The following is a 9,907-nucleotide window of genomic DNA, read 5'->3' as shown; positions in this document are numbered from 1 at the left end:
TAACCCAGGTTTTGTTGAGACTGACAATGTACCCAGTCTAGAAGCAACATTCATGAGTACCATGTCGGGTATTGATGTCTATGGGACAGAGTTCTGACTTGTGTGACATTACTGGAAGTTGGGCAGAGCTTGCAGGAAGTTTCTCTGGAAGAGTGTCATTCTTTAAGGACATATCAGTTTTTATATGTGGTTGTGCTCTTTCCACTGTCTTGAAACTCAGATGTGAGGGTTGCTGGAACAGCACCCATTTCATGAAAACAAATGTGAGGGTATAGGCCTGAGTTATACATAACAACATGAAGTATGGTACCAATATCAGATGGCCTATCTTCAGACTATCATTACTAGAAGAAAACACCCAGTTCCCTAATTTATTTAAGCCACCTTGTTGTTGTTCTTGGAAAGAGTAGTGATATCTCTGCTGCTTACAGAAAAATTACAATTTCTGATACTTTTTCCCACAAGGGAAGAAATGACCAAATAATTCCCCTTCTCCATAAGGTGAGATCAAAATTTTAGCATGTAGGTATACATGCTTTACTTTTTACTTAATGAGAACCAGTAAAATCCACTGACTTAAAAATGTATATGCTACACCAAATTGCATACCAGTCAATAACTAGAAAAACACCGTTTATGACCTAAAGTAAGAAATGTCACTACAAAATCCCTAAGATCTGAACTAGTTCTCTTATAAGAGAAACATTTCATTCTTAAGCAATACTAATAAGACTCGCTTACCATTGCATGTTAAGTCAACTCTTAAAATGATTTCAGAGAAAACTCCTTTCAGTTTTTTCCAATTATTAGGTGAGTAATTTGCAAAAGGCTGCCCCAGGAAGTGTCCATGAGAGGATGTGCCAGTCCCTTAAATGGAAGTGACAGCTGCTGGATAATGCTGGAGTTCTGGCTTCTGCCTTCTGCCCACTCACTGTGACAGACTTGTGATGAGTCACCTTATGCTATGAGCATAGACACATCCCTTATGAAGAAGAATGAGAAAAATACCAATAATATTTCTTTTTTTAAGTTGACTGAGCAGTTGTAAGAAATCTGCACAATTATCCTCACATCTTTTTAAGGAGTTGATCATCATTGTGGACATTTCATGCTTTTAATGGCTTTGGTTTAAAATTAATGACAATCCTCAAGCTCTAATGATAAACTTTACAATAATGTTTTCCACAAGCATTTAGGGATGCAACATTAGCCACTGATCTGACATTACTCAACAGTAACAATATCCCTCCATAGAGTTTGAATGCTCAAGGAAAACAGCATCAACAAAGCAATTTTTATTAATAAGAAAAAGGAATTAAACCACAAAAGATATGTTATTTTCCCTGTGTTTTCTTCTAATAGAAAATATTATTTTATAATGCCTCTGGTGTTCAGGTATAGCTCTCAGTCCCAGAAATGCCTAGAGATTGTGGGCACTGGGGTTTATGGTACTTAAATCAAGATACTGGGTGTGGGTCTGTGGTTCAGCTGTGGGATCTCAACATCACACTTTATAATTTTCAAAAATGCTTTTGCTCAAAGCAAATGTGTAAATTTGGGGTTTCAGGCAACGTGGAATTTTTTTTTTTTAAACATTTAGTGAAAAATCATTTGGGTTATCTTTCTCTATACTTAGGGGATCACATTTTCCAGATTATTATTCAGTCTTTAAGGACCACTGTGACTAGAATACACTACTGAGCCCACATCCTAGCTAAGTCCCCCAACTGAGAAGTAAATTAAAGAATTCCACAACAGCCTCCATGATATTTTGGATTAGAAGTAGAGTTAATATGTGTAGTGCTTTAACTTGGAAAACCACTGGATAAATTTTATTACTAATAAATACCGCATAGCTGGGAGCAGGGGAAGACCAGCAGTGCCAAGACTGGTTTTCCATACTCATTTAATGGGATAATGTGGCCTTTGTTTCATGCATAATAACCATGTGAATATCAACAAAGCAGAAAACTTCAATCTGGTCCTGCCATCCCTTTTTACTCAAATATAAATTTCTCCTACACCAACAGGCACATTTTTATTTTTATTTTACCAAAGCTAAATGCAACAAAGAGCCTTCTCTTTTCTTGTCACTCATATCTCTTTCTGTCTTATTATAACCCACTTTACTGTGTTGGAGACTGAGACCCAGAGCTAGGACCACGGCTCAGGAAAATGCTAAAATGCTAGTGTGTCAGAGATCAGTAAGCTTTTGCGAAATCCATTTTCCAGACTTCTTAGCAGTTATATGTGACTAACACATCTTTCCCTTTCCACTAACATGATGCACGTGGGTTTGGTAACCTTGGGAGTCATATGTTCAAAGAGATGAAGCCATGGGATAGGAGAAAAGTGAGTGTCTAAATTATCAATTGGAGGAAAGCTATTTGTCAATTAAGAGCAATGGTTTTACTTAATGTATTCAAGAAATGAACATTTGTCATGTCATTATCATGTCAAATGTCATGCTTGAGTCTTTCTATATTGGGGGGTTTGTTTGTTATAATAGCTAAAATTACTTTAAACAAGCAGAAAACAGATGATTAGTATTCTTTTATCTCACTGATACCCTGCTCATTTGGAAGGTCTCTGTAGGAAACCTATCTCTTCATTTCTTAGTTATCTGTATTAAATCTGTCCCCACTCACTTTTGCCTATGATCAAGGTTTACGTACCTCTTCCTGTAACCACAGCCTATTTCCTCTTTTCAAAGAGACCTATCCCTGTCTCATGTCTTTATAGACTTTATTCTTTGGAAAACAACTAATTCACTCAAATATGTAAATAACTGAATGTTGTTTAAAACATTGCCTCTCAAGTACTAACACCTTGGTATTTTAAGAGATTCATAATAGACTGATTTACATGAATGGCTAACATGAAAAATATAAGCCAAGGGACCAACTTTTTGAAGATTTTTGGTCCTCTCTATCACATTTCCTAACGTATTCCCTATCTAGCAGTATGCAAGATGAACCCTCAGCCTGGCAATCAGTTGGTAGCACCAGATTAAGGATTATATCCTCACTGATTCAGTCATATCCTCACCACCACCATCCTCCCATCTACTCACCCCACTCTCTGCCCTGTCATGAAATTTTGAAATTGGTAGATTTTGAAATTGGTATTCTTCCAGTGCAGCCATTGATTCCCTGCTTGTTTTCTCTTCCCTCCCTGATGCCCTGATGACCCATGAAGCAGGAAGCCAGGATGATTTCACCAGGGAGTGTGGATTGATCTTCTGTGAATTTCCCAACTTAAAAATCAGCTAGGAACTACCAAATCCTCCATCAGAATAAACTGAAGTATGTGACCTCATGGTGATTTACCAAATAATCCCCTGCCCTTCCTATTTTACTAAAGTGTCCTTGATTTATTAGAGAGATATTCAGTGGAGAAAGTCAGGTCCATTAACACAGTAGGTCAAAAGTGTTAATGCGCTCTTCAGAAAGTTTGCCCACACAGCCGCTGTTGTGCCAGTGATTCGTTCCACATAGATGGTTGTTCTGGACAGTGCAGTCTGAACAGAAAAGAGTCTACAAACCTGGAAATGCCCAGTGGCCTCTATTATTCTGTGTGAATGCCTACACAGGTCTAAAAGCCTGGAAGCATATTGGGTTGTGTTAAATGAATGCCAGCTCAGACTTCACTCTGTCCTTCTCAGAAGGTGCTCGGTCTGCTTCACAGCGAGCTTGTGGAAGTGCAGGGGCTGGGAATGCTTGCCAAATGGCTCCTCTCATCAGGGCCTCTAATATCCAATTCATTTGTATTTGGCCCCCATGCATTAGAGCAAATTGCTAAAAATGCCATAAAAAGAGTTATTGTAGGGTTATTGAAGTTCTGATAGGTGATTGATGCCTTAATTAGGCCTGTTAATAGTCTTCATAGTGGTCTGTAGTAATAACTAAACAGTCAGGTTGGGATTTAGGGTCACTATATTAGTTTGTTGAGTGCCACTAAATGAGCTTTTCTCTTCAGAACCAAATTATGGTTTTATAGCTAACTCATAAACTTAACTCAGCTCAAATACTATTTAAAAGGCTCAGAGAGGTGCTTTATTTACCATGCTCTGAGCCACTAAGTTCTAAGCTGTAAAACTTGAATTCCAGCTATTAGAATCTTAATCTTTACTTGATAACAACTCCTTTTTAAATAATGTCCTACATTTTATAAAAGCACAAGGTAAATTCAACTATCCTAAAGAGGAAGTTGTGAGTATACACATAGTAGCATAAAGTTACATTCACTATTTCTATCAACTTACAGGGAAACATTGATAAATGCTCTCAGTGCTATGTGTTCCCACTGGATTAAGCCTAATTCCAATCATTGTGAGAGGCACCAAAAAATATATGTAGTTTCAAAGGCTAAGAAAAACAAATTCCTTAACAGTCAAAATTTAACTTAGGAGAGTCTCTTTCACTTATTTTAAACCTATACTTTTTCTGTTACTATATTTAATTCTATATTTGACCTACGAAGACTTCAACATTCATCACATTAACAAAAGAAGCATTTTTCCTCTGTGTATAAAAGAAGGTTAGCCTCTTTAAATTCTCATCTAAGAATAACATACTTATATATGCTGGTTCTATTTTTTACTTTACTCCTAAAAGATATTTCCAATGAGACCGCATATAGGGTATATAAATTGAGCCAAACAGTACATGTGGACAGGTAGGACAGGCATCACTTCCTTCGTGTGGGAAAGACAGACAAAAAAAGGCCATGCTTGTGTGATTCACCATTCGGATCAGTTGCAGAGTTCCTATTTTAAATCCAGAAGGCCTTGATTCCATGTGCTAAGCTTTTCCAAGACTAATTCTCATAGCATAATGATTAAGTGAGATAAACAGATAGAATTAAAAATAAAGTTTTACAAATATGGTCCCTCTCCCCCACCTTCATGGGCTTCCTGAGACTTCAGATAAGATTGGTTGTGGGGTTCATCATACTTGTGGGGAACACAGGTGCAACTGGGGGGCTAGCATTCAGAGGCTGTGCTGGCTTCAAATGTAGACATTGAATCCAAACCAGAGATCTAGAGAAAAGGGGAGGTAGATAAATATGGAGGTAGATAAAGGACAGTTAAAAATGAAACAAAGGATTAAACTCTGCTTTAAAGCACTTATGATTATATCCCCCTTGACATGTTATTGTAGTTATTTCTCTACTTTTCTATTTCCTTGCCTCAAAATCCTTGAGATTCAAGACTGTCATCTATACCTGCCTGTTAGAAACCTAGTTCTACATTGGCCACATAGAGGTTGCTCAATAAATGTTTGTGCAATGAATGAATCATTTAGTCCTTGGGAAATGTAAAAATGTACAAGTAAGTGGAACCAGATTATGAATTTAAAAGGTCCTTTAAGCCTCTCCCAGGGATCTGTCAAGAAGACTCTCCACCCTTAAGAATATTCTTACAGGTTTGGAGAATTTTGCATTCAGAAATATCTGACTAAAAATTCTGGTGTAACTTGAGTGCCTCTTTGGCTCTGGAGAACAGAGAGCGTTCTGAGGTGGCAGGTTCATATCTATCATTACCAATTAGTCTCCACTTAGGTACTCTGAGGTTCGGACTTTATAAATGCTTACTCATTGCGGCCTCTTCTGTTGTAAGGAGATTTTAACTTAACTCCAGATGTGATCTTTTCCAAATACAGAATCTACTTCACAATACATCTAAGGACTCTGTTTTCCAATGTTTTTATGAAACTGCCATCCTCTGGGAAAATTAAATACATATGTAGTTTGATTAAGAAAAAATGGTTTCTCTATTTTCTCTTTGCTGTGGCCCAAATAATTCAGCTGCTTTTTGCTGGAATTCCCTACACAGTTGCCTCTCCACTTTATTTGGTGGAGGAAGCCTGATTAGCAGGAATAACTACCTTACCTCACCTCCATGTGGGGGGAAAAAAATAAAAAAGGGACCTGTTTTGGTTAAAGCTCTTCTGGTTAAGAATTCACTCAAACTAGTGGTAGAAAAAAAGGAGGAGTTGACTGGACTTGGGGCCTGGAAAACAGCCAGGATATAAGCTGTGTCTCCCTTTCTTTTAAGAATGTATTATCTTACATTCCTGTTTCTATTTGGGCGTTTCATTAATCCTTGTGTCAGCCAAATGCTTTCTCCTGCTTCTCCATATAAATGGGAGAATGTGGTCCCTTCACAACTCATGAGTTTAGTTTGAATGTTAACAGAATGTAGCTACATACCATATTTAAATCCCAGTATTTAAATCCCATGTTTAAATGCTCGAGACAAAGAAACTAATTATCCCAATGGGTCAGCTATCCACCTCAATCACCTGTAACAATAGGATGACCATGGTCATGGATGACCCTACACATGGCAGAGTAGATCCTTGTCAAGTCTTAAGACATGTTATACATACTTTGTGGGATAGACCTAACTGGAACAGCTGCCTATCACAAAACATATTCCATCCAACAAAATTGGTAGTTTATCTATGGCTTAGCACTAAAAATTAGAGGCAGGGGCACCTGGGTGTCTCAGTCAGTTGAATCTGGCTCTTGATACCGGCTCAGGTCATGATCTTGTGGTAGTGGGATCAAGCCCCATGTTGGGCTCTGTGCTGCCTGCCTGGGATTCTCTCTGTCTCACTCCCTCCACCCCTCCCCCACTCATGCACATGCATTCTCTCTCTCTCTCAAAATAAATAAATAGATAAATAAACATAAAAAAATAAATTTATTTTTAAAGTGTGCAACTTAGTTGGTATCACTGCCAATAGTCATCATTAAGTTCAGATATTTTTTAACACCTCTTAGAGAAATCTTGTACTTATCAGCAGTCACTCCCCTTTCCTACTTCACCTACTCCCTGACAACCACTAATCTACTTTTTTTTTTTTTTTTTTTTTTTTTTTTGTCTCTAAAGATTTGTATTCTGATTTGTATTCTGGACATATAATATAAATTAAATCACATAATGTCTGGCCTTTTGTGTATCTGACTTCATCAAATTATCAAAATATATTCAGGGTTCATCCATGTCGTTGCATGTATCAGCACTTTGTTGCTTCATATGTTCATTATATGGGTATACCACTATTCTTTCATCATTGATGGACATTTGAGTTGCTTCCATTTTACTATTATTATTGTTGTTATTTGCTATTATGGATGAGTCTGCTATGAACATTTACATATAGGTTTGTGTGTGAACATACCTTCCACTTGTGTTGAGTGTATACATGAGGGAGGAATTTCTGGGCCATATGGTATAATGGTTAGTTTTATGTGTCAACTACAGTATCCAATTATTCAATCAAACATTAATATAGGTATTGCTGTAGAGGTATTTTGTAGATTTGCCCAATAAAATCAGTTGACTTAAAGGAGATTATCCTTGATAATGTGAGTACTCCTCATTCAATCATTACTTAAGAAAAACACTGAGGTTGCTATGAGAAGAAGAAATTTTCCCTGAAGACAGAAGCACCAGCCCCTGCCTGAGAGTTTACAGCCTGCCAGGTTGGCCGACTGATTCAAATTTGACAGTCTTACTATCATGAAGCAAGTTTCTTTAGGTGAATATACCCGTAAGTCCAAATGGTTGTGTTTCTCTGGAGAAAACAGACATATTCAGATTTTTGTACTGAGAATGGTTTTGAGGAACAGATATTAAGGATGAGTTTTCTGCATTGGTTCTGGGTTTTTTGGAATTGATTATCTAATCTGACTATATTTCAAGGTACTAATGACTATTTCCAGTGGTAAAAAGAACACTAGTAGTCCATGTGGCAATGGGAATTTGCAAAATATCACCATATGATATTCTGGATGACTATGTGTTTGGTACTGTAGGGCATTTTTGTCAAATGAAGGAGTAGAATGAGATTGAATGGTTATTCCTAACTAATGGAGAAAGTGAGGGACATAAAGGATAGATCTGGACTTAAGTTTTCTAGCTTAAGCTTTACATAAATGACCTAAAAACACCCCTGTGTGTCCTGAAAGAAACACTTATCTCCTGCAGCTGTAGAGGTGATATTTCTGAAAAGCACACCCAGACTCTTACCTTAAGAGTGACTGAATCACAACATGAACTGAATTCCTAACCTCTCAGGATTCCCATTAAAGTGAGGATATTGATTGGGAGAAAAATGGGATCTTGAAAATTAAAATAGGAGCATGTAAAGAAGGTCTCAATGAAGCTGGAGATACAAAACCCGTACATTCTACTGAGTCTTATTTGACAGTATTCCAGCACCCCTTTCTGAGGAGTTTAACCCCTGTCAAGAGGAGTTTAACTCAGATTTGCCTGAAGAAACTCTGGTGATCTTCTCTGTGGAAATGCCTTACAAGATACTGTTCTCTCTACCCTTCTTTTCTCCAATACCTATAACTGGACTTATGTTCCAGCAGGTGGCCCAGAAGGGTAAGGTTAATGTGTGAACTACAGAGAGATGGGCTACACATGAAAAGAACTGTCATATTTTCCTAATATATATGGAAAGAAATCTGGGGAATAATTAATATCAAATGTGCAGGGTAATAGTAGAAAAGGAAAAAAAAATGGATTAGTCCAAAGCAATTCATATAGAACCACTAAGCAGAGAATCTGGATTCAGTGTTGCAGCTGAAGGGGTTAGAATGGGCTCTGACAAGTTGATTGGTTGGTTGGGTGAAACATGGCCGGGAAGATGACGTACACTAAATAAAGTTGAAATGAGAAAACAGTCTTGGAATACTGTAGGAGAGATCCAAAGATGTAGGGAGATTGGAATAGTAGAGTGGATTTATCATGTCTGGGAATACTGTAGGAGAGATCCAAAAGCTTAAGGAGATTGGAATGGTAGAGTGGATTTATCACGTAAGACCTGGTCACTCATTGTGAAGGGTCCACAGGACACATCTTTCCCCATTATTATGAAAAGTAAATTTGTGAGAGATACCCCAGCTTCCTTGAAGACTGCTATAATTGTTCTTCTCTGTAGGTCTGAAATTAGAGTGGGAAATGTTGCCACTGAAGTGGGATTATTAAATGCATTGAGAGATTGTTAGATGCCAGTGGCAGTATTTCATTGCCAAAGACATTTAAATACCAAAGGCAGACATGATGGCTTTAAAAGACAAAGTCAAAGCAACAATCAAAAGAGTCTAACTCACAGAGACAACAAAAATATTGTTCAGTTTATCATGATGTTCCTGGAAGAAAAATAGATGTATAATTTACTGAAATTCTTGCTTGATCTTTGTAAGCAGAAAACTTCTAGGTCAAGTGAACAGAAGTCTAACTTGAATCACCAAAACAGTCACAGACTCTCAGTCAGTTCCTACACTGGATCTAGTTTATAGACCTAAAGCCCCTTCAGTGAAAAGGGAGGCTGAGTCTACTTAAAGAAGAGCCCTACTTCCTTAAAATTAATATTGATGATTTATTAAAGCTGTCATACGGATAATCTTCCAGCATTCTCCAAAAGGGAAATAGGAAAAGAAGAAATTGTCTCCCTTTTTTGGATCACTGGACACTACTTCTGAATTGACACTAATTTCAGGAGATCCAAAATATAAGTGTGATCTACCAATCAGAGTAGACATTTATGGAGATTAGATGATCAATGGAGTTTTAGCTCATATCTGTTTCATAGTGGGTATAGTTGGTTGTTGAACCTATTATTTGGTTATTTCCACAGTCACCGTATGCAAAATAGACATGGATGTACTCAGCACCTGGCAGAATTCTTGTATTATTCATAGTAGCCTCTTCGATACTGTGTATTTCTGTGGTATCAGCTGTAATGTCTCCTTTTTCTGATTTTATTTACTTGAGTCATCTGTTTTTTGTTAATCTAGCTAAAGATTTACCACTTTTGGTTATCATTCAAAAAAATGTTAGATTTGAACTTTTTCTTTTCTTTCTTTCTTTTTTTTTTTTTTTTTT

The sequence above is a fragment of the Herpailurus yagouaroundi genome, unplaced genomic scaffold (assembly GCF_014898765.1).
Source record: "Herpailurus yagouaroundi ecotype Mexico unplaced genomic scaffold, PumYag 140, whole genome shotgun sequence".
In the NCBI taxonomy this organism is placed as follows: domain Eukaryota; kingdom Metazoa; phylum Chordata; class Mammalia; order Carnivora; family Felidae; genus Herpailurus; species Herpailurus yagouaroundi.
Note: the sequence above shows the minus strand (reverse complement) of the source record.